The sequence below is a fragment of the Equus caballus genome, unplaced genomic scaffold (assembly GCF_041296265.1).
Source record: "Equus caballus isolate H_3958 breed thoroughbred unplaced genomic scaffold, TB-T2T haplotype1-0000016, whole genome shotgun sequence".
NCBI classification, from domain to species: domain Eukaryota; kingdom Metazoa; phylum Chordata; class Mammalia; order Perissodactyla; family Equidae; genus Equus; species Equus caballus.
In genome coordinates this window covers 11,661,024-11,676,826 of record NW_027222391.1, presented here as the reverse complement: position 1 = coordinate 11,676,826, position 15,803 = coordinate 11,661,024, and the positions used below count along the sequence as shown (strand labels likewise).

Sequence of the window (15,803 nt, the reverse complement as noted above, 5' to 3'; positions counted from 1 at the left end):
CTGAGGCTACAGGAGCAGGCATGGTGCTTGTTGCATAGCCCCTCTTTGTCCCAGCAGTGGTGGGTCGTGCACACGACCTGAGGCTTCAGGACACACAGCAGTGCCAGCGACCCAGCTCCCTCTCTCTCTCTCTGACAGTGGCTCTGGTGTTTCCAGCCGTGGGTACAGCATCCACAGCACAGATATCCACAGCAAGGGTGGTGGTGCTCTGACCTGAGATTTCAAAATGCTCACCAGCGCGGGCCAGTGACCAGAGACTGCAGGAAGAACAATGACATTCGGTTTAGCCCTACCCCACCCCCCACGATGGTGGGGGGCGCCCATGCCCTGACACTGCAGGCAACACAGCAGTGCCAGTGAACGAGCCCCCTCCGTTTCCCCAGGCAGCAATGACTCTGACCCTGGTCTTTCAACATCAAGGGCTGCATTCAAAATGCAGATACCACTGGCAGAGGCAGTGGTGCCCTGATGCAAGGTTTCAAAAATCACACTTACCCACAACAACAACCAGAGGCTACAGGAGGAGAAAAGGTACTTCTGGCTTCACACCTGCCCCTCCCACAGCAGTGTAAGGTAGCATCTTCAACCTGAGGTGTCAGGAGCCACAGCAGAACTTGTGACACAGCCTCCAGCGGCAGCACCTCTGACATGGGCTCTACCACCATTGGGGGCTGCATACCGGACCCTGGGCCCATGCAACACCCATAAATCCAATGCCTCTAACCCATGTGTTTCTCTGGCAGTTCTCTTTGCCCAGGCAGATATGCATCTGTCTTGGGTGGCTGTTCCAGTTACCTTTAGCTAGTTAACAAATTATCCTGAAACTTGGCAACTTGCAAGAATTGTTTTATTTTTCTCACTATTTTGTGGGTCAGGAGTTTGGGAAGGGTTTAGCTCGGCAGGTCTTCCGTGGGGACTCTCGTATTGTTGCCATCTGATGGTGTGCAGGCTGTGTCATCACCAGGCTAGACTGGGATGATCATCCAAGATGCCGTTTCTTCTTCTTTGTCCTCTTTTAAGCCTATTTATTTTTATTTTCAGTGATTATGAAGACACATATCTATTGAAGCTTCAGGTCATTAAGCCAATGCACTCCAAATTCATTTTCTCCTATGCTGGCTGTGTCCACCATTCCCTCATCCCCTCTAACTTAGTCTGTCTCTTTCCATTTGCCTTTTTCCCTTTAAAGTTGGAGAGAGGAATCAATTTTTCTTCCTTTGGTCTTACTTCCCTTCTGCTTTCACACACCTTTCCCTTCAGGACCTCACATTAGAACTCTCCACACACCTCTTCTCTTCCTGTGTGGCCAGAGCATAAGCGAGATGGGGGATACGAATCAACCTCTTTTGTTCTGGGTCCACTCCTTCCTGCCATAGGTGTTACTAGGAATATAGGACAAGTGGTTTTCCTCAGGAATGCAATCTTTTCACAAGAGGGCAGTGCTTACAGGCTACAGAAAAATTTTCTCCTACAGAGTCATATATCTGCTAATGTGTCCAAACTGAGGATCATTGATAATATCCTTATAGAGAAGCTCTAAGCGTCTGTGTCCCACCTGCAGAAACAGAATTCTTATATAAGGGTCAGTTTAATTTGAGAAATACCTAGACTTTCTCTATATTTTACTAGGAATGAGCCAAGTTTCCTATGTTTGTATGCCAGGAAAGGGCAGGGAATAAATAATCTGTGAGGTCTTTCCTCTCCATTAGATTCTGTTTCACTAATGGTTTCAGGAACAATAGAGTTGGGCTTTCTCTTTTTTCCTACATTTAATCAAACTGCACTTGTCCTATGTCTGATTGACTGTTAATGTCATGATGCTGCCACATTTTGTTTTGCTCATGAGTAAGATGGAAATTCACATCCAAGTCCCATTACCCCTTCACGTTGTCAACATTTATATCAGTTGCCATATGAGTTAAAGTCACTACTTCTGCAGGTAGAATTGCATCTGGAGAGGAAAAGATGAAGTAAGTCCGTATAGGTCTGAAGTTGGACCTCTTCTTGCTCTTTGATGTCTTCTGCATCTGTCTGCCTTTCTATTCTTTTCTTAGTATTTGTCTAATATCTCTCTCATTCTCTGACCCTCTCTTGGGCTTCCCGCGCTTTTTTCTCCACAAGTTTTCAAAATGTAGTTCAGAAACATTTTTATCACTGTATTTGTTTTATGTATATTCAACGTGCCATGTGTAGCTGGAACTGCTGACATTGTTCCAGGATAAGTGAAGTCTAGGGAAATTTCAGCCTCACTCAACCTACTCATTTACGTATCCTCTTTCTCTCACTCTGCCATCTCACGTCTTTGCTACTATTTTCTGATTTTTGTCTTTGTTTCTGCTCTTACCCAGAGCCCTTTAAGAAAGTGACCATTATGTTAGAAATGATTAGATTTGTTCCCTACTTTGAAATATTAAATGAAATGCTTATGTGGCCTAATACATTAGATCCCAAATCTGACCGCTTGCTTGCTGAGCAACTGAATTAGATTCTCTAGGTTAGAAAGTGTGATCTATTTAACTATTCATTTTGTCAAAGACAGAGGAAGTGTGTTATAGTTTTAATTATTTCATCTGACCCCTCTACTAAATCCTAATACTTGTAGGAGTAATATGGGTTTAAAAACATTTTATTAAGTATACCATATATTCAGAGAACTGAACAAATCATAAGGGTACAGCATGATGAATTTTCAGAAAGTGAATCCATAGGGTAACCAGCACAAAGATCAAGACAAACAATGTCACTTGCCCCCCAGAGGTTCTTATTATTCCGCTTTCCATCAGTGTCCCACAGGGGTAACTACTATTTGACTTTGAATACCAAAGCTAAATTGAGCCTGGTTTTGAACTTGATAAATTTAGAATCGTACAGGACATACTCTTTTGTGTCTAACTTCTTTGGCTCAATATTTTGCTTCATGAGATTCATTCCTGCTGTTGTGTTTAGACATTTGTTCTCGTTACTGAATAGATTTGCATTGTGTGCCTATCCCACAGTTTAATTACCCACTCTAATATTGATGGATATTTGGATAGTTTCCACTTTGGTCTGTTATAAATAGTACTCGTATGAAAATTCTAGAACAAGACCTTGGTGGCCAAATACTAGCATTCCTGTTGACTGTATGCTCATTCTCAGCTATAGCAGATACTGACAAAGTGTTTCACAAAGTGGTGGTTGTAGTAATTTACTCTCCAACCTGCAGTGTATGAGAAATCCAGTTGTTCCACTTGTTCAATCTCCTTGCCAAAATTCGGTTGGTGTGTCTGTATTTTTTATTTTAGCCATCATAGGAGGTGAGTGACTCTATTTCAAATGTAGGTTTACTTTGCATTTCTCTGGTGACTAATCATGTTAAGAGCCTTTCATATGTTGATCAGCCATTTGGATGTTCTCTGTTGTGAGTGCCTGTTCAAATGCTTTGCCTATTTTCTATTGAGTTGTCAGCTTTTTTCTTAGTGAGATTGTAAGGGTTCTTAATATGTTTTGCTCATGAGTTCTTTCTTCAACGTAAGTATTGATACCCTTTCTCTCCTCTGTAACTCTCATTTTTAGGCTTTATATGGTAATTTTTGATAACTGGAAGTTCTTAATTTTAATGTAGTGCAATGTTTCTATTTGTAGCCTGTATAGTGTTTTAACGTCCTGTTTAAAAAATCTGTCCTACTCCAAGCTCATAAATATTTTTCTATTTTTTCTTCTAAAAGAGTCTTTACTGTTATATCTTTCACATTTAGATTTTATATCCACCTGAAATTGATGTTTGTGTATGGTGTGAGGTCAGGATCAAAATGTATTCTTTCCATATTCACATCCAACTTACCCAGCATTATTTATTGAAAAGAACATCCTTCCCCCGCTACATTGTAACATGATCTGTCTTATCTGTAGGTGTGCTTCCACACTTCTATGTTCCATTTGTCTGTGTATATAACGTTGTGCCAATAGCACACTGTTTCAATTATTATAGCTTTAGTCTAGATATTTAGCAGTGTAAGTCCATCGCTTTTATTTTTCTTCTCCAAGAGTATCATGACTATTTTTGGCTCATTATGTAAGTCCCTCCACCCACCACCCATAACTGCTTTTAGTTTGATTGCCATTACATTGACTCTATAGAAAAATTTGGAGAAAATTGACATCTCTAAGTACACAGTCTTCCAATCCATGAGCATGTTGCAGCCCTCCTTTTATTTAGGTCTTTTAAATTTTTCTTAAAAATATTTTGTTGTGTGTAATCTAGGGGTCTTCTACATATTTCATCAAATTCAATCTTTCATATTTGAAGCTTTTGCTGTTATAGTTAATGGTATAATTCATAAAGTCTAATTTTCTGTTTGTTTATTATTCCCCTTTTTGTAGGGTCCTTGTAAGGTTTTGGTATCAAGATTTTACAGTCCTCATAAAACAAGTTGGAAAATTTTCCCTCTTACTCAGTTTGCTGGATAGCATTATTTAAGATTCACATAAAATATGGAAGCTGTGGGCCAGCCCCGTGGCCTAGTGATTAAGTTCACGTGCTCCTGTTTGGCAGCCCAAGGTTTGCCAGTTCGGATCCTGCATGTGAACCTACACACTGCTCATCAAGCCATGCTGTGGAGGCATCCCACAGAGAAGCGCTAGAATACACAACTATGTACTGGGGCTTTGGCAAGAAAAAAAAAGGAGGAAGATTGGCAACAGATGTTAGCTCAGGGCCAATCTTCCTTACACACACACACAAAAAAGTAACACAGATTAAAGTGATGATCAATGTAAAGTAAGAAACTATTCTAAGAATTTAAACACATTTTTTTAAAAATACGGAAGTTTGGATCCAGACTGTAATTCTAAATTTTTGTGTATATTATGATGTACATCATAATATATTTCAAATTCTGTGTAGATTAGATCATGTTCACCACCCAAAGACTAATTACAATCCAACAAGACACACGTGTGCCCAGCCACGCCTTTCACCCTGTTCCCTCCCTCCTTCCCCTCTGGTAACCACTACTCCAATCACTGTTGATATGTGATTGTTTGCTGTTGTTTTTGTCTTCCACTTATGGGTGAAATCATACGGTATTTGACTTTCTCCCTCTGACATTTTTCACTTAGTATAATACCCTCAAGGTCGATCTATATTGTCGCAAATGGCCAGGTTTCATCATTTCTTAGGGCTGAGTAGTATTCCATTGTGTATATATATACACCACATCTTCTTTATCCATTTGTCCCTTGATGGGCACCTAGGTTGCTTCCAAGTCTTGGCTATTGTGAATAATGCTGCCATGAACATAGAGATGCATGTATCTGTATGCATTTGTGTTTTCAAGCTCATTGGATAAAGACCCAACAGTGGAATCGCTGGATCCTATGGTAGATCTATTGTTAATGACCTAAGGATACTCCATACTGCTTTCTATAGTGGCTATGATACGGACCCTGATATCAGTTTCCTCACATTAAACCCAGAATATATGGGTTTAAAATCACACTCATTCCTTGCTTACTCTCTGGCTTCCTGGCTCCATAATCCACTATCCTCCATGGAGACAGATACCATCAAGGACAAGCACCTGGATTATCTCCTCCCCGCAAAGAGATACAGTCTGGTGGGAAAGCTGCTGACCAGCAAGGTCACAGGCTTCCTCTTCTCTGCAAGTAGTCTCAAGGCAAAAGACAGGCTGGTGGGAAAGCTCCGACCAGCAAGGCCATATGCTCCCACCCCCCTACCTAAAACCCCAAATAAAAACCCTTCCTTTTACCTTTGTGGGGAGTTTGGGATTTCAGCGTTAGCTTCCCTCTCTCCTTGCTCAGCGCTGTGCAAAAATAAAGTTCCTACTTTCTTCCACCACACCCAGTGTCAGAGATTGGCTTGCTGCGCAACAGGTGAGCGAACTCACATCAGGTTCAGTAACAAATCTGGCTGACCTTTCAGGGGACAGACTCATCTCCCGTGGCCCACTGAAACCTCAGATCTCCACCTGGGGAGGCAGTTTTCCTCCACTGCTCAGAGTCGTCCGTCATCCCGGCGGGTCCCAACATGCAGCTCATGTTCTGTCCACACTGTGTCCAAGAACCAACTTTCTCCAGTTTCCCAGAGCCCGAGCACAGTCTTCCCTGGCCACCCTTCCAGCTAGGAGTCTTTTTCACTGAAGCTGGCCCCTGCCCAGGGACAGGGCTCCTGTGCTTCCCCCACCTCACCGGGCCCTGCCCTCAGGCGACACCACACCCTGCTGGTACGGTGTCCGTCATCTCCTCTTACGCCATCCAGAGACCCGGTCTGCAAGTCTGGGGCTTGGGTCAGCTGCTCCTAAGCTCCCTGCAGCAATGGGAGAACTCGGGAAAACAAGCCTCAGGAGCCAAGTTGAGGGTGGCGATCTGAGGCCAGCAGAGAACCAGGGTTGAGGGCACCCCGGCCAGCCACCAGCCACATCCATTCTGTTTTGCTGATGGTCTGAGACTGCTGCCCTCCTGACCATGCAGCTCCCTGCATGGGGGCTCCCCCTACATCTGCTCTCCCTCCTGCAGGCAGTAGGTCCCTCCCCATCCCCGTGGACCCTGACAAGTCCAACATGGCTCTAACCTGTGTCCCTTCCAGGGTGGAGAGCCATCATCCATGTCTGCTTCATCCTGGAGAGGGACCAGTGCATCAGCGACTTCAATGAAAAGATGAATAATCAGGACGTGCAGATGAAGCTCTTCAGTGGGGTCTCCGTGGGCAGGAGGGGCCTTAGGGACAGTGGCGTGGCTACAAGGAGTGGGCCGTCAACATCAGCCAGCACTAGAGGCAGCTGTGCTCAGCCTTTGGGCCAACAGCACCCTGTGTTCTGATCACAGTGTGTGTGTGTTCATGTGTGTGTGCATCGAGGTGGGTGTGCAAGCCAGCCCTGTCTCTCTCTACACCACCACTGTGAGTCGACCCCTCTTGGTCACTCTGCATCCACCCAGAGGATCCTTCTGACATCCCAGACCCTTGTGGCCCTGCCTCCTCCCTCCTCCACTCGAACCCCACCACCCACTGCCCTGGCCTCACAGAACACATTTAAACATCTCCACCATGACTGACACCCCTTTTCAGGCCAGCCACCTCTAGCCAGCACCCACTGGTGTCGTTCCTGCCCTCTCACTGTCGGTTCCTTCCCCCAACACCTCCTCAGCCCAGTGGGTCTCCGTCTGCCACCCTTGCTCCATGCCCACTTTCCTTTCCCTACATCACATCCTTCCTTTCCCAGCACACACTGAGCTCTGGGACAGCCCCACGCTCCCAACCCACAGCTCTGCCCATTCCTTCCATGGTCCCGGCCAGGTGAAATCCGTCCTGGGAGCCCAACTCTGTGCCTCTCCTGCACCTGACCCCAGCAGTCAGAGGGGCCGAGGCTGGTGCAGAGCGCGGGCTGCTCCCACCTTCACATCATGACTGCAGATGTCAAGGCCCCCAGTGCCGACCATATCGTGCCCTGGCTCCCCTGACTCCTGCCTGCTCTAGGCAGCATTTCACTCGTCTGTCCCCTCCTCACCATCCACCCCTGCTTCCCTGTGCAGCACAAACCTTCACCCCAAACAAGGCTCAGTGCATGGATTGTGCACACTGCAGGCGGACACAGCTCGGTGGCGCAAGATGTGAGTGGAAGCACATATTGCTAGCTGGGAGGAGCCCAGGTGCAGCTTCTGAGACCCAGACTCCCCCAGGGAGAGGCCAGGCCCAAAGGCTGAGAGGGGTAGATACCCTGGAGTGGACAAAAGCCGCACTCACGGACTCTCTCCTCTTGAGCTTCTGGGGGAGTTCGGATTCTAATGGGTCAGGCTGGGAAGATGGGGCTCCACCCAGGGGAGGCTAGGGGCTGATTCAGGGCAACAAGGAGGAGGGCAGAAGGTCACGGGTCCCTGGAGGACAGGCACTGACAGCATGAGCCCCCTCCTCTTAATGTACTCCCCCCACAAGCCATCAAATGCAGGGACATTCCTCATGGAGGGTCTGTGTCAGGGCCGACAGAGCACTCCGGAGCCCAGGGACTTCCACGCCGTCCCATCCACAGAACGTGACTCTCTGCTCTCCAGGGCCAAGGGACCCCCTTTCATGTGGAGTCTTGAGATAAGGGAAACACCCCAGGAGCCTCAGCCACCCAGGCAGCTCCTCAGCTTGGGTGGCTCCCATCCCAAATAGAAAAATGTACAAGGAACAGTATAGAAAGGACCCATAATCCCACCACTGATCTCCAACTCAACTCGCTCCCAGAGATGGTCCTTTGTGTTTGAGGGGGGATCCAACTGGGAAATTTGTTTTTGGCTTTTCATGGCCTAACCGTCACCCTCCCAACTCTCCAGTGTCCTAGCTGGAAGGGTGAACCATCTAGAGATCACCTGGTTAGTTCACCTCCTGTGTTTACAGATGGCAGGAGCTGAGATGGGGAAGGAAGGAGGGGACTCAGGCCTGGGACCCTCCCCTCTGCACCTCAGCATCAGCTCTGCTCTGTCCCCTCACCCTCACCTGGAGAACGTGTCTTCACTGGATCCCCATCCTGCTCCTCCCTCCGCCACTGGCCACCATCCACCAGCTCCCTCGCCCAAACATGGAAGAACAGCAAGAACAACCGCAAGAGCCCTTGTTTATGGAGTTCTTGCCCTGTGCCAGTAAGGAATGGATCCTCCCACTAAGTAAGAGACAGCTTCCATCTTCAAGCCAGCCTACAGATGAAGAAAGTGACGCTTAGAGAGGTAGTCCCTTGGCCAGGGTCTCCGAGGCTGGAAGAGGTTATATCTGGGCTATGCATCCAGGTCCTTAATTCCAGAGCTTTGCACCAACCACTATGCCTTGCCTTGGGACTAATCAGTCAAAAAGGGTACAATCACAAGATTGGATTGGCAATTGGGAGCATAGCATACATACCAGAAACTATGGAAATCATACTTGCATAGCTCCATGAATTACCCAAAGGGAACACATCCGGCAACCGGTACCCACAAGAAATAGAACATGAGCTGCCCTTGAACGGCCACCTGATGCCCCCTCCCAGGTCCCTGCCTCTCCCCCAAGGGAAATCAATATTCTAACTTTCCATTTGTCTTTCTTGTCTTTGAACTCTATTGACATGGAATCATTCAAAAAGAAAGAAATCTATGTCGAGCTTCTTTCATTACGCTTGTAAGATTCATCAATATTCTTGAATGTGGCTGTGGCTGAACATTATTTCTGTATGGTATTGCACTATGAAACATAACCCATTTTATTTGTCCACTCCACCACTGATGTCCAGTGAGTTGTTTCCAGTTTGAGGATATGCCAAAAGATGCTGCTCTGAACATCTTGTATAAGTCTGCTGGCCAACATAGGAACACGTCTATGTTGGGGACATCATTGTTGGGTCATAGACTATGTGCACGTCCACCTCTAGGAGATACTACCAGAGAGCTTCAAAGTGGATGAAATAGTTTACCCTCACAGCTGTGTATGAGAGTTCTAGTTGCTTCACAGCCTCATTAACACTGGCTGTTGTCAGAGTTTTTGATTTTGACCATTGTGGTGTACATGTAGGGGTATCTCGTCGTCATTTTAATTTGCATTTTCCTCACGAGTAATAATGTGGAGCACCCATTCATCTAATGATTCCCATTTGGGTATCTTTTTTGTGACATGCCTAGTCAAATCTCCTGCCCATTTCTTTTCATGGTGGATTGTCTGTGTGTGTCTTTATCAATTTATAGGAGTTAGTTACACATCCTAGAATCGTCTTTTGTCAGATAAATAAATGGTAAGTATTTATGCCCTTCGTGCCTGCCTTCTTTACTCTCTTAGAAGTTTCTTTAGACAAAAACAAGTTCTTCTTTTTAATACTTTCCAATTTATCCTTTTGTTCTTTACGATTAGTATGCCTTTTGTTCTATGAAATGCTTGCCTGCCCCAAGTTCTTGAAAATATTCTCCTAAGGTACGTGTCGCAGAAGGTATTTTTATAACTTCCATTTGTATTTAAAATCCATCTGGAATTGGTTTTTGTTAGTCCAGCCATTACGTAAAAACAATTTGGAGTTTTCTCCAAACATTAAAAGTGGAACTGTCATATGATGCAGCAATCCCACAGCTGGGGGCACATCGGAAGATAACAGAATCTATGTCTTGAAGTAACTTCCGCACTCATGTGTGCACCACAGCATTTGTCACAACAGCCACCACAGGGAGCAAACCACGGGGCTATTCATGGATGAAGGGACAAAAAAATGTGGTGCATCTACACAACTGTATATTATTCAGCTTTCAAAAAGAAAGAAATCCTGCCTTTCCTGACAACGTGGATGTACCTGGAGGACATTATGCTGAGTTAAATAAGCCAGACACAGAAAGGGAATTACTGCATCGTCTTACTTATATGTGGAATCTGAAAAACTCAAATTCATAGAAACAGACAGTAGAATGGTGGCTCCCAGGGAGCGGGGGTGTGAGAGGGGAACGAGGAGATGTTGGTGAAAAGGTGCAAACTCTCAGTTAGGAGATAAATAAGCTATTGAGATCTAATATACAAAAAGATGACTATAGTTAATAATAATGTATTCTATACCTAAAAGTAAGTCATGGATAAAATGATTAGAAGATGCTATATCATGCAAACATTAAAAACTGTAACTGTGAAAAGTGTACCAACATGGGGGTGGTCCCATGGCCTTGTGGTTAAGTTGGGCGTGCTCCACATCAGGGGTCTGCATTTGGTTCCCCGCTGCAGACCTACACCACTTGCCAATGGCCGTGCTGTGGTGGTGACCCACATACAAAACAGAGGAAGACTGGCACAGATGTTGGTTCAGGGCAAATCTCCTCAGCAAAGAAAAAACATTCTACCAACATGGAAAAATGGTTTCTGTAATTTGAAATGATAAAACAAGCATAGAAAGCCACATCTAGGTTAAGACTGCAGTGTAAATGATGGACACATAGGGAGAAGGACTGGGGGAAAACAGGAGACAATGAGGCAAAGACGGCTTCATGTGGTGGTGGGATTGTTGAGGACTTACATGAGATTTCATCTTAAATTTAATGGCCCTCCCTCAGACAAATATCAGAGACAAAAAGATTCAGCATACAAGGCTGAGAAAGCTTGTCGCTCATTCTTCCCTTCATTGATCACATTCTTCTCAAATCAGCTACAGTTGAGCTCCCTTTAGGTGGCCCCTGTGTCTTCTTTGAAAGCGTCAGGCAGTCTCCTCTGTCTCTGAAGAGAAAGGCTCAGAACTCCTTTGTGGAGGGGAGGCTCTAATCCCCCGTCCAACCCTCTGGCAGTTCCTGTCCATGGGAGCTGGGGCTGAGGGGAAATGGACCGCACAAAGAGAACTGTTCCCCAGGAAGTGATGGGAGAGGGAAGAGTGAAAGGAAGGCAGGTGGTTCCAGCCCCTGAGAGCCCTACAGCTCACAGCTGCATACGGCCCCTCCCAAGGGGGTGTGAGGGCACTATCTGTTTGTCCATCTGTGCCCCATCCACTAGAACAGACTTCTCCTCTATCCCTCAGCAACAGCCTATGGTCCTGACCACACGCAACCTATCAGACAGAGCGGAGGTTCATGAGAAGAAGTCTCTGGAAGCCCAGTGTCCTAGTCGATGGACCCAAAGCACAGTAGCATTCCCTCATGCTCCCTGATGGGGCCGGATCCAGGCAGGCTGCCCCACACGGCCTCCACATCGGATTCTTTCTCAATCGACTGCAGCCTGGCTTCTGTGCCACTGCACAGAAAGTGCTCTTGCTAAAGGAGGGTGCCCGACATCCTAAGGAGCAAACTCGAGAGCTCCTCCATCCCACTGCATCCCTGAGGAAACACTCCCTCCTCCAGGAGACTTTCTCTTCCCCATCCATCTCTTCCTCCTCTCTAATAACTTCCAATCTGTGTCACTAGCTCAGCCTCTACTCCTTACCCTTCAGTGCTGGAAGCCTTCTCCAAGGTCTGTCTTCTGCCCTCTTCTCTCCTCACTATTTACTCCCCTGGGAGGCAGCATCTGTTCCCAAGACTTTCACTCTCGACTATACACTGTTATGTCCGGTCCCCAAAAGTCTACTGAGTTCCAGATCTATTTTTCTACAGCCTAATGAAAAGCACCTTTAATGACTGCTTACCATGCCTGCCACTGTGCTAAGACAATATCCAAGACCATCTAACAAGAAACTGAATCTCAGAGAAGGTTGGTAAGTTGTCCAAAGTCATCCAGTTACTATTTGGGGAAGCAGGGACGTGAACTCGCATCCATGTGACTTTGAAGCCTGTGCCAGAAGCACTACACTCTACCGCAACCCTAAAAGCAGATACACTCTCTACCTCCTCCTCGCTTCCCGCTCCCACCCAGCCCAAGCCCATTCCTCCTCTGGGACTCCCCGATCTGGGCTGAGAACATCAGCAGCAGCTCTTTGGCCTGTGGAGTCATGCTCGACTCCCTCTAGCTCACTCCATCCATCGAATCAAGCCCCAAATCCAGTCAATTCTCCTTACACGTCTCCCCACCTGTGTCTGCCGCCCGCAGCTCCCCAAGCGGCCTTCACCACCTCCTCCCCCAACTCCACAAAATCCTGCATCACTCACTCTCCACCTGTCCTCCAGCCTCTCCCACACCACTGCCCTGGAAGCAGATCAGACTCCAGCAGCCCCACATGCTCTCAGCAGTTAAAGCCTGCCCCTGCCCCTCCCCTTCGCCATGGAACCTTTCCTGCCACCCATCCCCAGTCTACCTGGTAAATTCCCCTGCCACCTCCCCCACGATGCCTTCTCTCTCGTGTGTTCCACCCTGGGAGACTTACCAATTCCTCTTTTGCTACTCTCACAGCACTTTCTGTTTGCATTCACTTATGGATTTAAGTATTGACTATGGGTACCTACCATGTGCCAGGCACTGCCCCAGGGATGGAAATAAAATGGTGAGCAAGACAAAGGCAGCCTGGAACACACACAGTGCTGGGATACAGTCTGGCGCAGCTAGTTTTTTTAAGCTTTTTCTGCCACAAGAGTGTCATTCCCCCCCAAACATTATCCCCTGCACAGGCTCCTGCAGGAGAACTGTGGCCAAGTGAGGCCCCACCATCCATGCAGGAAGAGCCGTCCTTGCACAGGATGCTGCAGGAAACCTGCCGCCAGCTGAGGCCCCACCATCCATGCAGGGAGAGCCATCCTTGGAAAGGCTACTGCAGGACACCGGCAGCTGGCTGAGGCCACACCATCTGAGCAGGGATAGCCATCCCCTGCACAGGCTCCTGCAGGAAATCTGCAGCCGAACGAGGCCCTACTATCCATGCAAGGAGAGCCATCCTTGCAGAGCCTCCTGTAGGAGACTTGCAGGGGCCTGAAATCCCACCTTCTGTGCAGGGAGAGCTATCCTTGAACAGGCTCCAGCAGGAAACCTGCCACAGGCTAGCCACCACCATCCAAGCAAGGAGAGTCTTCTGCAGACTCTGGCAGGAGACCTGCAGCTGGCTGAGTCGCAACTAACTGAGCAGGGAGAGCCATCCCCTGCACTGGCTCCTGCAGGAGACATGCAAGCAGCTGAGGACCCATCCTCCATGTAGGGAGAGCCATCCTTGCACAAGCTCCTGCAGGAGATCTGCAGCCGAACGTGACCCCACCCTCCATGCAAGGAGAGCCATCCTTGCACAGGCTCTTGCAGCAGATCTGCGGGGAAATGAGGCCTCACCATCCATGCTGGGAGAGCCATACCCTGCACAGCCTCCTGCAGGAGACCTTCTGCCAGCTGAGGCCCAACCATCACAGCCAGGGGACCCCTCCCCTACACAGGTTCCTGCAGGAGACCTGCCACCGACTGAGGCACCACCATCCGAGCAAGGAGAGTCATCCCCTGCACAGACTCTGGCAGGAGACCTGCAGCTGGCTGAGTCCCAACTAACGGAGCAGGGAGAGCCATCCCCTCCTCTGGCTCCTGCCCGGGCCCTGGAGCCAGCAGAAGCCATAGCCAAGGAGCAGAGAGAGCCATCCTCTGCTCTGGCTCCTGCTGGGGCTGTGGAGCCGGATGAAGACATAGGCGTGGAGCTGGGAGAGCCATCCCCTGCTACAGCACCTGCTGGGGCTCTGGAGCCGGCTGAAGACATGGCCATGAAACCAGGGAAAGCCACCCTCTGCCCCAGCTCCTGCCAGTACCCGGGAGAAGGCTGAAGGTGTGGCAAGGGAGCAGGGAGAGCCACCCCCTGCTACGGCTTCTGCTGGGGCTGTGCACCCAGCTGAAGCCATGGCCACAGACCAGGGAGAGACATCCCCCACTCCCCCACCTGCTGGGGCTGTGGAGTCAGCTGAAACCTTGGCTGCAGAGCAGGGACAGCCATCCCCTGTCTGGGTCTTGCTGGAGCTTTGGAAACAGCTGAAGATGCAGTCGTCAAGCATGGAGATCCATCCCCGGTTCCGGCTCATGCCAGGACCCAGGAGCCGGCTGAAGTTGCAGCCAGGGAGCACGGAGAGCCATCCCCTGCAACGGCTCCTGCTGGGGCTGTGGAGCCAGCTGAAGACACAGCCAGGAAGTGGGGAGAGCCTTCTCCTGCTGTGGCTCCTGCCTGGTCCCTAGAGCTGGCTGAAGTGGCGGCCTCGGACCAGGAAGAGCAACCCCCTGTTGAGTCTCCTGCTAGGGCCCTGGAGCCGGCTGAAGATGTGGCCACAGACCAGGCAGATCCACCACCTGCTCAGGTGACTGCCAGGGCAAAGGAGCTGGTGGAAGCCACGGCAGCGGACGAGGGAGAGCAATCCCCTCCTCTGGCTCCTGCTGGGGCTGTGGAGCCGGCTGAAGATGTGGCCGTGGACCAGGGAGAGCCATCCCCTGCTGCAGCTCCTGCCAGGGCCCTGGAGCGGCCAGAAGTGGTGGTCTTGGATCAAGGAGAGCCATCCCATGCTACGCCTCCTGCTGGGGATGTGGAGCCGAGTGAATACGCGGCCATGAAGCATGGAGAGCCATCCACTGCTCTGGCTCATGCAAGGGCCCTGGTGCCATTGGAAGTCATGATCAGGAAGCAGGGAGAGTCATGCCTGCTCTGGGTCCTGCTGGCGCTTGTGCGGCCAGCTGAAGCTGCAGCCTCAGACCAGGGAGAGCCATCCCCTCCCCTGGTTCCTGCTGGGGCTGTGGAGTCAGCAGTAGCCTTGGCTGTGGATCAGGGACAGCCATCCCCTGCTCTGGCTCCTGCTTGGGCCCTGAAGCAGCCTGAAGCCATGGACTCAGACCAGGGAGGGACATGCCCTGCTATGCCTCCTGCTGGGACTGTGGAGTCAGCTGAAGCTGTTGCTGCAGAGCAGGGAAAGTCAACCCCTGCTCTGGCTCCTGCAGTGGCCCTGGAGCCTGCTGAAGTCTCTTCCGTGGAGCAGGGAGAGATATCCCCTGCTCCGACTCCTGCCAGGGCCCTGGAGCCTACTCCCACCCAGACCTTTGTGGAACCCTTCCCATGCTAAGTCTGGGCAGGAGCTCCACGGGGTAGCGGCCCATGGGTTGACAGGCGCTAGAGGGATTGATAGGTTTAGACACCTGAAGACACCCTTAGCAAGTAGGTACTAAACGACCCGCACTGCACACATGGGGGCATGGGGAGGCCCTGAGAGGCACATGGCTGTCCAGGGGGACATCACTGGCAAGAAGGAGGAGCCAGGTCTGACCAGCTCTGCGTCCCCAACGCTGGCTTCTGACTCGAGCCAGGCCTCCTCGGGGGCGGTGGGATGGGCTGTGTTGGTGCAACTGTGGATGGCCGTGGTGTTGGGATGGAGGGTGAGCAGTCAGCGGCCCAGGGGGCCCTTAGGGAGGTCTCGTGTGAGCAGGAAGCCTAGGGAAGGGACCCCAGGCAGCGACCTCACTGGGCCCAAGA

At 49.5% G+C, this 15,803-nt stretch overlaps 2 protein-coding genes across 5 annotated transcripts in view; one reads left to right on the top strand and one right to left on the bottom strand.

The window, feature by feature from the left end:
- LOC138922839 (uncharacterized) overlaps positions 1-15,803 on the bottom strand; it is an 86,560-nt gene that overhangs the window by 17,183 nt on the left and 53,574 nt on the right.
- The window catches only part of LOC138922841 (odorant-binding protein 2b-like), a 64,537-nt gene that overhangs the window by 27,996 nt on the left and 20,738 nt on the right, over positions 1-15,803 (top strand). For 2 of the 4 annotated variants that reach the window (XR_011435993.1, XR_011435994.1), the window contains exon 3: positions 6,587-15,488. The exons of 1 other annotated variant lie outside the window; for it this stretch is intronic. The gene's annotated coding sequence lies outside the window, so the exon portion shown is untranslated. Of the gene's footprint in view, positions 1-138; positions 15,489-15,803 lie in introns of all 4 variants that reach the window. One more of the 4 variants, XR_011435995.1, reaches the window with a different exon arrangement.